This window comes from Numida meleagris, chromosome 1, assembly GCF_002078875.1.
Source record: "Numida meleagris isolate 19003 breed g44 Domestic line chromosome 1, NumMel1.0, whole genome shotgun sequence".
NCBI lineage: Eukaryota > Metazoa > Chordata > Aves > Galliformes > Numididae > Numida > Numida meleagris.
Window position 1 is genome coordinate 122,421,651 of NC_034409.1, and position 16,319 is coordinate 122,437,969.

The window sequence follows — 16,319 nt, forward strand, 5'->3', positions numbered from 1 at the left end:
AAAAAAAGCAAAAATAAAAATAAAAAAGCAGCAGCCTGGGGGAAGATGTATCCTCTTCTCCCTCCTGTTTAAATCATCAGATAATTCAATAACCAGAGGAACACCTCTCTCTGCTTGTCATAGTCCCAACTTTAATCGCAGCTATAAAAAGCCAGTCCATTGTTAAGACTTAAAAACCTCTACTGTGAAAGGGAAATATAATAACCTTTGCTGTATATACATCAGGTGTCATTCCCTAACAAGCACTGCTGATAGAGCGATGTTTCATCTTTGACAGTAATATCTAACGTGTATTGAATTGCTATAAAAACACTTTCCAGACGCAGTATCTTCCAGGATTATAAATTTTATGGACAAACCATATGATTCTTTACAGTGGTATTAAATAGTGAGTAGTATTGCCAGGGAACGTTGGGTAATGTTATAAGTTTGATCTCTTACATGGGAAAAATCCAGAGTGTTTAATAGCGTTATTAAGTGGCAAGATTTTGTTCCCGCGTATCAAGTCAGCAATAAATTCTTACATTACTACTTGTTATAAAGCTCAGTAGGAGAAACCTGGGGCTGCGTTATATGACTCTCCCCAAGGAAGGGTCGAGGATTCACTTCCCTCTGTGTTGCAGAGTGACTGAAGGAAGAACCCAGAGTTATACAGAAACCTGGGGAGAATTGTGAGCCAAGCTCAGTACTAGGCCATTGCAACTGAACGTACTGCTATTGCAGAATTCATCTAATTATAATAATCAAAGTGGGTTGTTACAGAAGGCAGATTTTCAGAGGGAAAAAAAAAAGTTATTAAAATACACTGAGAAGTCTGCATGTGGTGAAAGGGAAGTGTGGGAGGAAGTGAAGGCTGGAGAAGGCATGTCCAACCTGCAGCCTGTGGGCTGCAGCTCATACAGTGGCCTGCCCACTGCCCCACTGAGCGGCCCACCCCGGCCCTGGGAGAACACCCATTGCTCAGCAGCAATCACACAGCGGTGCACTGTTAACACTGTCTGAGCTGCAGCTGGGACACAGGGAGGGTGCAGTGCAGTGCTAAATCAAGTTATGGCAAATAATTTTATGCACTTTGATACATTGGCTAAACACAGTCCTGTGAACAGCAAAAAATATGCAGCCGTGCTTTGACAAAGGGATTTGAGAACAGGCTTCAAGATTGCCCAAAAAGATCATCAGTTTTTTTGCATGTTTGTAACTCCATTTTCAGTCAACATAAATACATTTTTCAAATGGAACATATAGAGTTGCAATCAGATATTCAACAGATATTCAATCTGACCATGTCTCTTTACCAGACTTTTAGAAGCCCTCTCTTAGCAGAGGGAAATATCCCACACTGCACAGTCACACCTTATTCATGTCATCGCTTTTGGCAGTACATACATTTGTGAAAAACTGTTTTCAAGGATGAAACACAGGAAAAGTACAGTTTCATCAAAAATCCCCGAGGAACACCTTGAGAACTCACTAAGAATTGCAACCAGTGCCATCGAACCAGGGTGCTGTGTTAGTTTCACAAAAACAAGGTCACAGATCCCGCTAGTTGTATGGTTTTGTTGCTCTCCTTTTTATGTTTTAATAAAAAATATAAAAAACTAAAATAAGTTTTGTTACTTATATACATTGGCAATATTATATATTTCACAAGGGCTGCTCTGAAAGTAATGCCTCCTGTTTTATTCTCTTGGCCCATAATCTCAGAGGTGGATGTTGGTGATATGACAGTAGAGGCTGAACCTTCCCACCAATATTCTGGGACCTTTAAGATCGTCTAGTTCCAACCCCCCTGCTATAGGCAGGGATGCATTCCACTCATCCTGGTTACTCAGAGCCCTGCCCGGCCTGCTCTAAATTACGTTACAGAATTCACAGGAAGTCATTAAGTTTGATGTAGCCAAGGAAGTTTTAAAGTTAACTGGGATTAATCTTGCCTATCAATTAAATGCTAATCACTTTCCTAAACTAGCACTTAGCTTCCTGCTATAGCCAGGGGAGAAGGACAGATGCTTCCAAAGAGTGATTATTCCAGCCTCTATTGAATATCCAGGGTGAGGTGAATCACCTTTTCATGAATATCTGTAAGTCTCTACAGCATGCAAAAACCTAGATGATTAGCTAAACTCACAACTTTATTTTGAAACCGTTTAAACTAGATGAGGTGAATTTCACTGCTGGTGGTCAATTGTCCTGGCAAGCATCAAATCAATCCGCTTCTGTCCGGTCTCATCAAGAGAGAAAACATGGAAGTAGCAGATATACTGTTTCAGCTAGTTAATCCTTCCAGATAGGACCATTTAGGTTGGGAATGGAAAGTCTGAGGTAGAAGCTTTTCCTCTGAATGATGATTCATCTTAGACAGAAATCTTATTATGTGGCTGGTTGCATCAGAGCATCACCAGCCTTCTGTGGGCCTGGCATCATGTAATATCCCACCACAACTCCAAATATTATCTTTATATTTTGAAAAGTGAAAAACTCTGGAGGGAAAAAAAAGAAAAAAAGAAAACAACTTCTGGAACAGAACAGCTGTTGCTTAGCATGAGAAACTTAACTCAGAAGGAATAATTAAAACCACGGTGATGCCACTTACTCTGGGTGTACTGATACTGTAACTCATGATCTTCAGTTCTGAAGCTGCAAAGAGCCAAACAGTGGGAGCTTCAGGATGTGATTGGTATCCATTGCCCCAGGTAATACTATAGGACCTTGAGGACTACCACAGACCAGTTATGAGCATACTGGCAGACATCATATGCTTTGATTCTCTGCCCCTTAGTAATTTTCCCAGGCTGGAGATGGGGGAACGGATGAAGTGGCTTTTCTAACATCCTTATTCTTTTTGAAACCATGGCTGTTTTCAAGGAGCATGACAAGCTAGCTTCATTGAAGAAGGTGTTGATAATTTCCATTAGCAGCAGACAGTAGTTTTTCCACTGGCTTTCACCAGTCAGGAGGAGTGCAAATCTGTATTGTAAGAGGCACTTGCATAATCCTAGGGGTTTCTAGAGTTTCATTGTATTTGATGGAGTTTCATTATGCTGGGGCAGTGAGGTGGTTAATACCAACCAGACCAACTGAGAGTTTTCTGCCCCTATGAGCTCCTGTTGCATTTAGTTTATTTCTTTTGCAAGGTAAGATGAGAGTTCTTTGCAACAAGCTGATCTCAAGCTTAATGCAGGGACTTTTGGTCTTTGAATGTCAGCAGCAATTGGCCTTTACTCGTTACTGACCATGTCACACAGAAGCAGAGATTAAAGTACAGAAAATTGATGTAGGCTGATAGATAGGTAGATAGATAGATAGAAAAAGAAAGGAAGGAAGAAAGGAAAGGAAGGAAGAAAAAGGAAGGAAGGAAGAAAGGAAATAAAGAAATTAGAAAAGGAAGAAAAAAAGGAAAAAAAAATCTTGGTAAATCTATGCCTGTTATTGTGAGTGGCTGGGACCAGGAGAATTAAAGATGGCATAGACAATGATTGGTCTCTGTTCAGCTTTCCTGGTTCTCCTACAGAAAGCAGCATAAAACAAACCTGGCTGCAACATGAGTGACCTTAGTTCAGATTGATTGTTTTTATATATATACCTAAAAACAAACAAACAATAAATTAGGCTTTCACATTGTTGGGAACTCAGCAAAAATGACAGGACTGCTAAAGAAAATGCCAGGATTTTGCCATATGCAAACGGTTGTCTTTGTGTGATTTAAAGAGATTATCCTTTTAGATAAGTTTAGCTATTGTTTATCTTTATTACTGTTTCAACTGAGCAAATTATTGACAGTGGTAGGAATTAAAACTATTCATTTAACTCCATGGCTTTGTTAAGATTTCCTTGATCTTTTATGTCTTTTTGACCATTTCAAAGGATATTCTCAGGAAATTTAAGACCTTGATTGAAGTGCCTGTGAAACAACTTCACATTCTTTCAGTGAGGCAAAACATAAGGTAAAAATCCACCTGGTGCTCGGGACCGAGAGGCATTTCTCTCCTCAGGGTATTGAATCTAAATCTAGACACTGTCAGCAATGGCTACCTTTCATTGTTACCCCATGGTTTTTTGCAGCTTTGGTTGTGATTTCTAATAACAATGTTGTAAATCTGTCATCATTTTTCCTTCCAATTCTGAACTACTTTTCATCTGACAACATGCGTAGGAGTGTATCATGGACCCTTTTTCCATACCAGATGAAAGGCAGATGGGAATAATTCTTTGTTAGTCCCCACTTTATTCACATCCCTTCCTTCTCAAAATGTGTCCCCACAGGCAACACTGATCTCTACAGGTTTTTTTCTTCATTTTTCTTCTTTTTCTCACAAGCGTCTATGACTCTCTTTTCCATGAATTCTTGAGCTCCTCACTTTTCTTCCAATCCCAAACGGTCATACAATACTATTTTACTGTGGTGCTCTTCATGTTGTGCTGTCTTTGCATCATGCAGAGACTTTAGGCAGAGAGAGGAAATAGGCATTAGCTTTGTTTGTTTCTGGATCACCCTTCCTACAGCAGGAAGAGGGATTTTGAAAGTGTAGTAAAAAGCTGGAAATATTGCATCGGGGTGGAGAGGATCCAGATATAAATCAAAAGTGTAGCACATACCTAGATTTAAAAGTAAGTGATGCAATGAGAAGAAGGGGAGAAACAAAAATAAAATAGATCTTGCAACATAGGAGAAGAAAATAAATAGATCTGAGCTAGGAGCATAACTGAAAGCACTGTCATAGAGGTATAATTACAAATAAACTGCAAACGGAATAGAGAAAGAAAATGGTGAAATGGTAGTCTCTGCTTCCCTATCCGTGGTACTGCAGAAAGAGCTCAGGGATCCCTGTACCTGCTTTGAGCTCAGCTCTTTAATAAAGCTTTTACAGATGCAAGTACTGGAAAACAGATGCTTTGACAGTTTCTGCATTCTTTCTGCTAATTCTCCAAGCCTGTAGTAATTCACTGCCTGGTGAACTCTGCATAAATATTTAAAGCCCCTGGCTGCAGACAAGGCGTACATTGCTGACTCAAAACTGGATACTTACTTAGCTGTTGGAAAAATCCCTGCCAAGTAAGCTTGAATTGCTTGGGATTTTTCTAAAATTGCAAGACATCATCTTTTTTTTCTTACTTGAATATGGAGTATTAACTGGAAACTCTCACTGACCAAACCAGAATGGTGTCACCAACATGCTCAATATGCAAAAATGTACTTTTCAGTATAACTCTTAGTTTTAGCAAACAGCCTGCTGCATTAGTGCAGCCAAGAAGTGTATTTTGTCTGAAAACCACAGGTAATCTGTAAGTGTCTGTTTGTTGCCTGATTATATCTAATCCTTATTTTCCTGACCCCTTATATGAAGGGGACAGGAGAACAGGCTGTGTTCTCCTCAGTCCTCCCAGTGGGAGATTTGGATCTGGGCAGAAGGAGGAGAACTGACCAGCTGAATGACTGGTTGCATGACTGGTGTCATGCCCAAGACTATGGCTTCTACAATCCAGGTAGAACTTTTCGCAAATGATGTAAGATGGGTTGCAACTGACCAAGAACGGCAAGAATATTCTAGGGAGCAAGCTAGCTGGGCTCATTCCTAAGGTATTAAACTAGAGCTGCTGGGGGAAGGGGATGTATGGAACACTGTCACTCTAGGAAGTAGTGGGGAAAAACCTCAGATTTGTCCTGGAGCTTTGTGAAAGTTCTCTAGAAAGGCAGTGCGTCTGAAAGCCTAGCTGAAGTGACTGTATACCAATGCACTCAGCATGGGATATAAGCAAGGGGAGATGGAAACCATGGTGCACTCAGAAAATTTGGATCTTATTGCCATCACAGAAATTTAGTGGGATAATTCACGTAACTAGAACACCACTATTGAGGACTATAAGATTTTTAGAAGGGATATCCAAGGCAGGAGGGATGAGGGAGTTGACCTCTATGTTAAGGTGTGGATAGACTGTGAGGAGCTTCCTCTGAGAAACAGTCAGGAACAGGTGGAGAGGATTGGACCAATAAAGGACAGCTGGTGGTTGGGTTCTACTACAGGCCACCTGAATAAAAGGAACCTGTTGATGAGGCCTTCCTGCATCAGCTACAAGAATTTTCATTCTCACAGGCTTTCATACTGATGGAGGATTTCAACCACCCTGATATCCAGTGGCAAGACAACACAGGATTGGTTTTAAACCAAAGGAAAGGAGATTTAGATTAGATGTCAGGGTGAAGTTCTTTACTGAGAGCGTGTGCTGAAACAGGTTGCCCAGAGAGGTTATGGGTGCCCCATCCCTGGAGGTGTTTAAGGCCAGGTTGGATGGGGCCCTGGACAATCTGATCTAGTACTTGATCTAGTGGTGGGCAGCCCTGCCTGTGGTAGGGGGATTGGAATTTGATGATCCTTGAGGTCCCCTCCAACCCAAGCCATTCTATGATTCAATTAGCATTGGATGTAGAGACCCAAAACAAGAGTTGAACTGCATTATTTTAGGTACTGTATAAGTTCAGAGTAAGAAATGATCTAATAAAATGTCTCTTCTTTAAATGAAATGTGCTTGTGTGCTTTTGCACTAGCAGTGATCATACCAGTCTTTTCCTTTCACTGAAATTTCTGCATGAGTGTTTTCATGTGTGCTGTTGCATGCGCAGGTGTGATAAGGACCAAATTAATATCATGAGCCATATTGTTTTATTACAAGAATATCTTGAATGACCACATTCCTAAGAAATTAGCTTCTTTTGACTAAAAAAGCTATACATTTGCATTCAGCATAGAAACACAGGGTGATGGAGTAGTGGAGGTTGAATAGGACCTCTGCTGGCCCTCTGGTTCAACCCCTACTCAGGTAGAGTCACCCAGGGCAGGTCGCCCAGGACCATGTCCAGATGGTTTTTGAAGTTCTCCATGTACAGAGCCTCCACAGCCTCTCTGGGCAACCTGCTCCAGTGATTGATCACCATCATAGGAACAAAGCTTTTCTTATGTTTAAACAGTTTCCCGTATTTCAGTTTGTGCCCATGCCTCTTTTTCTGTTACTGAGCACCATCAAGCAGAGTCTGGTTCTGTTTTCTTTACTCTCCCCATCAGGTGTTTAGTGTTTTATGTCCCTACGCTGAACCTTCTCCAGCAGCTCCTACATTGCCTAATGCAGCCCAGGTTCCTGTTAGCCTTCTGAGCGACAATAGCATATTGTTGGCTCATGGTCAACTTGCTGTTCACCAGACCACCTGGGCCCTCTTCTACCCTGCTCCTTTCCAGCCATTCAATCCCCAGCCTGTACTGTTGCCTAGAGATATTCATTTCCAGACACTGGACTTGGCATTTCCCTTGAGCTTCATATGACTCTGCCCATTTTTCCAGCCTTTCAACACCCATCTGAATGGCAGCACATGCGTCTGGACCATCAGACACTTCTACTAGTTTTGTATCACCTGCAGTCTGTCCCAGCATCCAGGAGGTACAGGGCACCCCACAGCTCCCAGCCAGCATCCTCCCATGGGAGCTCACTCTGGATTGAGGATTCAGCTGTTCCAGTGGCAGTTGCTCCAGTGAGCACCAGGCATTGTGCCTTGTGGCACATCATCACCATCACCAAGTGCATACGCACAGTTTCTGTCCCTTTCTTGTGCACCTTTCTGCATGAACTGCTGCATCAAGCACTGTGCCTGTTCCTCACGGTTTACTCAGTTCGCATTTAGGTCACTTGATGACACTCTCTCTACAAAAATTCCCAACTCTTTGTAGCACACTATCATATATTTTATGCACATTTACAGAGAAATGGGCTCAAGCTAACTTGTTGCTTCTAATCTTGGCCTTGCTCTTCCGCACATACATAAAATATTAAGAACAGGTTAATAATGTAATGATATATTGAAGATACTTTTTCTTATAAATAACTGATGTAATAAGTGCAAACACATGCACAAAGATGTGTGCCTGTGCACACGCACATGCTGTGAGTGAGGCAGAATCCACTAAGGCAGGCATTAAGCGCAGGGCAATGTGAAAGGCAGCACTGCAATGCCTGAAAGCCTAGAAGTCTAATTTGCCAATCTCACTTAGAGTCTTGAAGATCTTTAGGTCCTGCATGGGGACATATCAGGCATTCAGGCTGGGGTTGGCTGCTGTTAGCGACATCATCGTGCCAAAGACAGGCCAGAGTTTCATAGAATCATAGAATGGTTTGGGTTGGAAGGGACCTTTGAGCTCATCTAGTTCCAGTGCCCTGATATAGGCAGGGACACCTCCCACTAGATCAGGCTACTCAAAGCCCCAGCCAGCCTGGTCTTGAACTCCTCTAAGGAGAGGGCATCCACAACCTCACCGGGCAATCTGTTCCAGTGTCTCACTACCCTCACAGTGAAGAATTTCTTCCTAATATCTAGTCTAAATCTGCCCTCTTCCATTTTAAAACCACTTCCCCTTGTCCTGTTGCTACCTGCCCTTATAAAAAGTCCCTCCCCAGCTTTTCTGTAGGCCCCCTTCAGGTACTGAAAGGCTGCTATAAGGTTCCCCTGGAGGCTTCTCTTCTCCAGGCTGAAGAGCCCCAGCTCTCTCAGCCTCTCTTTGTAAGGGAGGTGTGCCTGCCCTCTGATCATCTTTGTGGCCCTCCTCTAAACCTGCTCCAACAGCTCTGCATCCTTCTTGTGTTGGGGGCCCCAGAACTGGATGAGGAACTCCATCTGGGGTCTCACAAGAGCGGAGTAGAGGGGCAGAATCACCTCCCTTGACCTGCTGGTCACACTTCTCTTGATGCAACCCAGGATATAGCTGGCCTTCTGGGCTGCAAGCATACATTGCTGATTCAGTGAATCCTTCGTCAGCTGACACCCCAAATCCTTCTCCTCAGGGCTGCTCTCAAGCCATTCTCTGCCCAACTTCTATCTGTGCTTGGGATTGTCCCAGCCCAGGTGCAGGACCTTGCACTTGGCCTTGTTGAATTTCATGAGGTTGGCATGGGCCCACCTCTCAAGCCTGTCCAGGTCCCTCTGGATAGCATCCCTTCCCTCTAGTGTATCAACTGCACCACTCAGTTTGGTGTCATCCGCAAACTTGCTGAAGTGTGCACTCAATACCATTGTCCATGTTGCCTACAAAGGTGTTCAATAGCACCAGTCCCAGCACTGATCCCCGAGGAACGCCACTCGTCACCAGTCTCCACTTGAACATTGAGCTGTTGACCACAACAATCTGAGTGTGACCTTCCAGCCAATTCCTTATACAGCGAGTGGTCCATCCATCAAATCCATTTTTCTCCAATTTCATGACCAGGATGTCATGTGGGACAGTGTCAAATGCTTTCCACAAGTCCATGTAGATGCCTGGTCATCCTAGCATCAGTGTCTGTATTTCCTTAGGGAGGTAATTCTGTTGTCGTGTTCTGGGAAAGTAGGGTTTTGTGACTTGTACAGCTATCAGAGCACTCTGAAATTACAGACTTCCCTCAGTGGAGCAGCACATGAGTTCAGCATGCTGGGAGAGTGCCCCATCCACTGGGTGCTGGGATAGCGTGGGAGCCCTCATCACCTATTCCGTTGAGGCTGGACTGACATGCAGCCAGGAAAGCCAAACTGTGGGACTCACTTGTTGGTTTTGGTTTAGAAAATAAAATAAGTAAAGAGAACTTCCACACAAAATAAGAGCAAAAAAAATAACTTCAATCAAAATTCATTGTGATGGGAAATAACTTCCCGTGCAGTGAGAGCTACCATTCTCATGGAGAGAGCAGAACAAGAGCTTAAAGACTAGGAGGAAAAAAATGCAACAAGAGGTGACTTGCTCTACCAACAAGGGCACTCGACATTTGCAAGTGGGACAAAGCTAGAAGTTTACCAGGACCAATTGTTTCTCGTTATGTGTTACAACTATGCACAATTAATGCCATCAAGAGCCCGTAAGTGTTCTAATTCCAGTAATGATTGAAATATTCCTGAAAATAATAAACGGATTTCAGGTTATATTAAAACTCTGTGACTTTTTTTTCTAGAATACTTTTCTTGGAAGACTCCTTACTGCTTTACAAATACTAGCAAAATATCTCATTTGGCAGTTCTACATGCTATTTAGGACAAAGAAAAATTAATTATCATGAGACTAAAGGAAACAGATGAATTCTTACCTACAAAGTCTATCTGTGAAAAATACACACAGCAAATCAAACACTGAATTGGCAATTATCATGTTTTCCAAAACAGGATGGGTGTTAATATAATAAAGTAATATACCCTAGGACTTTGTGTGCTGATTTATTTTTCTATTTTGGGATTTTGAGATTTACAGATATGTCTGTATCCTTTCAGAGTGGTGGAAGTTCTGTTTCTGAAGCAATTTTCTCGTGGCACTTATGCATCCTTAAAAGCCATTGAGAGGAAATGGTATCTCTGAGAGATACTGCTGAACTGAAGTTACAGTCCAATCCAATTAGTCATTTCCTTGTCTGTGAATGGGTGTTCCCTGTACACCCTCTTTTAAACTGCATAGCTCAGTTTAGTTTTCAAATGACCTCAGAGCCTTTAAAAAATGTTAATGACAGAGCTGCACAATGTAGTAACAGAAATAAGTCTCCCAGAAAGAAAAAGTTTATTGACCTTTTGAATTTTCAAGAATGCAATATAACAGTGCCTGGGTTGAAATTCATGAATTGTTATATATAATTAAACATATTTTAAGTCTTTCTACTGGAGTTCAAACCAGAATTAGTATGTCAAGATATTGTCTGTCAGTAATATAATATATGCTTTGGTCAGGTAAGGGGATCAACAGCTAGGGAATTAGTTCTTAGGACTGGGAAAAATTATTTAACCATGTTGCAATTGGGAAGGAAACCATGTTCCAAATCTTTATTTTTATTTTTTCAGTGAGTCATACTGGATTTTCACCAAACTCCACTTTTTCACATTCTAATCCTTACATAAAACTCTCATTATGGTGAGCCACTGGCACAGGCTGAAGCCTGTGGTGCCCCATCCCTGGAGGTGCTCAAGGCCAGGTTGAATGGGGCCCTGGGCAGCCTGAGCTGGTGGGCTGCAGCGTTGCCCATGGCAGGGATTGCGGCTGTGCGGGCTTTAAGGTCCCTTCCAGCCCAAACCATTCTATGATTCTATGTGCCTGGTCTAGTGTGTGGCAACTCTGCCCAGAGTAGAGGGGTTTGAACTGGATGGGCTTTAAGGTCCCTTCCAACACAAACTATTTTGCAATTCTATCATTACATTTGGAATAAAGTCTATAGCATCTCCTAAAATTCATTAAACGTAGGACTTCTTTTTTTATGGTCCTTCCTTCCATACATCCTTACGTTGTCTCAAGTGGATCATTTATTTAGCATATGATTTGTGAGTTTTTCTTTTTAGGTCAGTTGTTGTGTTGAAACAAGGATCCTGAGTGACATTCTGGAGATTTGTTTTAGGTTTGCTCAACTGAGCAGCTGTCTTTGGCATTGCTTCAACAGTTGTCAACTGAGAAGTTGCATGGGTTGCGGTATGTGGGTATAAACACCCTTTTTAGGCCTTATGCAGCTTTTTGCAATTGTAAGTTTGTGTCAGTGGATCCTGAGGCTTTGTCCTGAGCCTTTCAGATCTTTCATTAAATTTAAATCTCCTTGAAGCACTGATTGTGTCATATGGTTTTCATTATGGTATGCAGAGTGATGATATTCAGATTCGTGGTTCACGTTAACCTTTCCTACCAAGGTCAGTAACAGTATCTCTGAGCATCTAACAGCGGTCTCTCCTGTGGATGTCTCATAATTTTTTGACATTAAACACAGGCAGTAGGAAGCTTTGTTAATTGGGTCTGACAGTTTGTATTCTTCTTTGGTTTGTATTTCATGGAATCCACACGGAACCTTTAGCTGGGTACTTGGGTCTTGTTCCTGACAACAATTTGTCATTTACCACTCTTATTTTTTTTCTTCAACAAAAACATGGCATTGCTTAACATCTCATAAATTTGCCTGTACTTAACCAATACTTCAATAAAAACATAATTTTGTACTCTTGTGGTTTTGTGTTTAGGGTTTGCCTTTATTCAAAAGCATATTTGTCACGTCAACATAAGCATGCTCTTCTGCTTGCAGCATCTCATACTGGAGGGCAGCGTGGGGGTTTGCCAAGGCCATTAGGCAGCATGTGCTTAGTGACAGTATGCATGAGGTTGGGCACAGCATGTCCCTAGTTGGCACTCGCCTTCTGTGCTGGGGCATGTTTGGCCAGCATGGGCAAAGAAACCAGTCGGAGGAGAGAAACTTCGACATAATTTAACTAAACAGTTTCTGTGGGCATGAAAGAAGAGAGCTTCTCAGTACAGGCTTTTGCTCTCAGGCAGGGCATTAAAAAAAGCCGACAGTACAGTCATTCTCCAATGAAGTGACTGAAGTGATTAAAGGAATACCGTTGTGTCTGACCGGCAGCTCAGATGAGTGACGGCAATGCAGGAAGTAAGAGGTTTCTGTTCAAACAGAATAAAAGAGGGAATACACATGTGGTTTTCTGTATCAAAGGTTAAAAAAAAAAGTGTTTGGTTTTTTATTTGGTGATTATTGAGAAGTGAAGGAGATGGTTTTCATTTGCATTTACTGCTTTCTTTTAAATAGGTCCTATTGGACTGTTCAAACGGTGTTCTTAACCAAGCAAAGACCAGCTTCTACTTCTTTCTTGCTTAAAAATCAGGAGCAACAGAAACATAACCTTTAGTCTGTAATGAACAAATCAACAACTTTAAAAGTGCTTGAAGGCATGAAGGGGTGTTGCTGGATTGTGTTGCTGAAGATTACCAGGTAACCCAGAATAATAGTAAGGGTTGTGTGAACCATTTGGTTTACACAACTTGAGAGAGACACAGGGAAGAAGTTTGCTTTGTGGTCATAGACACAATAGGCTCTAAATATTGTGCTGCTCTGCCCCTACTCTGCTCTGAAACAGCAGAGTCCCTTTCCAAACAGTTTGTCAATTGGAAATAAGGGAAAACATGAAGTCTGGATATGTCCTAAAAGCATGTTTACACAAGCATAAATGCTAGCCCCGAGTCTAGCTGAGGATGGCAAAAAGTAACCTGTGGGAAATAATTTCAGAAACACATGACAAAAATCAGTGTCTGACCTGCTGCCTCGTCAGTGCATGGTACCCAGCAGTGCCATCCTCCAGGAGACTGGCAGTTGGTGAGAAATACATATAAGAGGGTTTGGTTGGGAGGAACTAACAAGGGATCTCCTATTCAGTATAATCCCTCACGGCTGAGGATGGAAGAGAGAATTTTGGGGGACAAAAAGAGCACTCATTTCTCTTATACTCTAATTAGGAAACATTTCCTCTACTGCAAAAATTGGAAATGGCAAATCTTCATCTGATGTGAACTGCAGAGGACTGTTTCAGCATTACCTGCAAATGGAAAGAAAGTTATTACAAGCTGCAGGAATAAAATTACACCTATTTTTTAACAGTACTATGCTGCAGGGAAAAACAAGTTTCAATAAACCCAATATTTTCAAGGGCAAGAGCAAGAGAAAGACTTGGGAGAATTGTGTGGGAAGTTTGACTGACTGTTAGTTGAGGGAGTAGATAATGATAATGGGTTTATTTTCTAATTTCACAGTGTTTCTGAGAGAACTACTAACTGCAATCTGGTGGGAAAAAAAAAAAAAAAAAACAGAAAAAATTCCACCTCTACCTGTGATACTATTGAGCACAGAAAACACTTGCTCTGGATTTAGCTGCATCTTTTTCATGGTATAACAGATCATCTGCAGATATTTTCAATGACTATTTTTTTTTCTGCTTCTCAGACAAAATTTCCCTTGCATCCCAGAAAGCTCAAAAAATTAATGCATGTTCAGTGGGGAGAAAGATCGTATTGCGACATAACAAGAACAGCCACAGTGATTGCATCTATCAGTAAAGATTTTCATGTTAAAAAAGTACAAACAAGCACCTTTGTTGTGAAGACAGGTTGAGAGAGTTGATGTTTAGCTTGGGGAAGTCTCCAGGGAGACTTTCAGTACATAACGGGGCCTAACAAGAAAGCTGGGGAGGAATAATTTAAATGAGCATGTAGTGATGGGACAAGGGATAATGGTTTTAAACTGAAAGAGTGTAGATTTAGATTACATATGAGAAAGAAATTCACCACCAGGGCAGTGAGGCGCTGGCACAGCTGCCCAGAGAAGCTGTAGTGCTCCATCCCTGGGGGCGCTCAAGGCCAGGTTGGATGGGGCCCCGGGCAGCCCGAGCTGGTGGGGGGCAGCCTTGCCCATGGCAGGGGTTGGGAATGAATGATCTTAGAAGTCTCTTCCAACACAAACCATTCTATGATCTTTTTATTCTTCTTACTATCTTTTTATGGTCTCTATATTTCACTGATTAAGGTGTTTTTAGTACACTTGTGCAACTATTAGCTTGAGTACTAGGAAGGAGGAGGACTTTCCCAGCATAGACTCTGTTTACAAAGACTTTTACAGAGCAATTTTCCTTTGTCAGAATTTTTGAGTCTCCTTCACTGAACCTGTGTAAGCAATGTTTGCATTTCTTCCTTTCTAAGGTCATTCCTGTCTGGGAATATTTTGCCTGAGCAAACAGTTCTTAGGGATGACCTGGAAACAAATGCATCTTCCAACTCCCTTTAGATGTTTCAAGAAATTTGTTGAGAAAGTTCTTAAAATATGGTAGCAATGCTGTCTAATCCCAGTCCTCATTGTCATTACAGCCAACAAAGGCTTTAAGAAGATAGGCAAACTACTAGTGTAAAAGTATATAAAAATATACACCTAAACATACCATTTCATTCCAGAGTTGTCTCTGTCAAATACAAGCTTATGCATCATTTACTTGCCATATTAACTGTGGAAAGCTGCCCTGTCTGGTCCAGACAGACAATGGTTTTGAACAACAATCTGACAGAGAAGGTAAAATCATACACTCCTCTTGCCATGGCTGTATGATGTGTCTCAATTCTCAGTGGTAACAAGTATGGTTCTTAAAGGATTGTGAAGTGTGTAGCAGCACAAAATCCTTGTAATAGGTAGATGAAGACTGTATAGTATTCTCCATTACATTTTTACTGACTTTATTATATGCCAGTGCATCATGGACAGATGTGTAATCTTGAACATCACAATATACTTAGAAAGCAAACCAAAACAAATTCTGGTCATGTGAATATTGATGTAATCTGGTCATTGCCACCATTCATATTACAACATATTTTTCCAAAAAAGAACAATGTCTTGCCTAGTCTGTGATTTGTATCTTAAACTTTTCACATTTCTTTGCTTCAGATAATATTTTTCTTAGAGCTTTTTCCCCTGCAGCAAAGTTTTATACAGTAATTCTTGCCAGTTTACTGTAGCTAAATTAGAAAAAGAAATCTGAAGTGTATGGTCCAAAACTCTTTGCATATAAAAAATGCCATGTAAGAAAAATCATAAGATAACCCTGAAGAGATTTTATTTCTATAGAAATAAGCACATACAAGCATTTAAATTCCAGTTAAAGAAAGGGTGGTTAGAGCTAGTTTAGCCATTCTCATAAGACTGGCAAATCTCACATGTGGGAAATATAAATTTAGTAAAGAAATAAAGAACTAAATGAGACTACTTTATTTTATTTGACTTGACCATATAAATGAAAATTACATTTTTACCACCTTGGCTATATTTTTAAAAAAGTTGTTACTCAAATATATCTTGCTTTCCTCATGTAAAATATACTGGGTTGGATGCAACTCTTTGGCATCTTTGGTCAAGGCAGGGCAGATCCTAAAAACAAACAGAATTCTGAAAGTATATAATGTGCAATTGAAGTGGAAGGAAGCACGTTTTGCAAGCACTCCAGGACCATTCAGAAAATCTCTGTATAAGAACCACAGATGGTGTAGGGCCAAGACCAGCAAAAAGCCCTTGCAAGTTTTTTAAGATCGTAGAATAATAGAATCACCAAGGTTGGAAAAGACCTCCAAGATCATCCAGTCCAACCGTCCACCAATCACCAATAGTTCTCACTAAACCATATCCCTCAACACAACGTCTAAACGTTCCTTGAACACCTCCAGTGTCGCTGACTCCACCACCTCCATGGGCAGCCCATTCCAGTGCCTGACCACTCTTTTGGAAAAACAGTATTTCCTAACATCCAGCCTGAATCTCCCCTGGCGCAACTTTAGGCCATTCCCTCTAGTCCTATCACTAGTTACACGAGAGAAGAGGCTGATGTTACTTATATGTCAGACGTGGCTTTCAGACAGTGATCTGAAATGTAGAGTGAGGACCTAGAATGTCTTCTCAGTGCACAGAGCAGAGAACTGACAGAGGGTATCCCTTGGTCACACAGCACTCTGCTCCGCTATGTACCCGGGCAG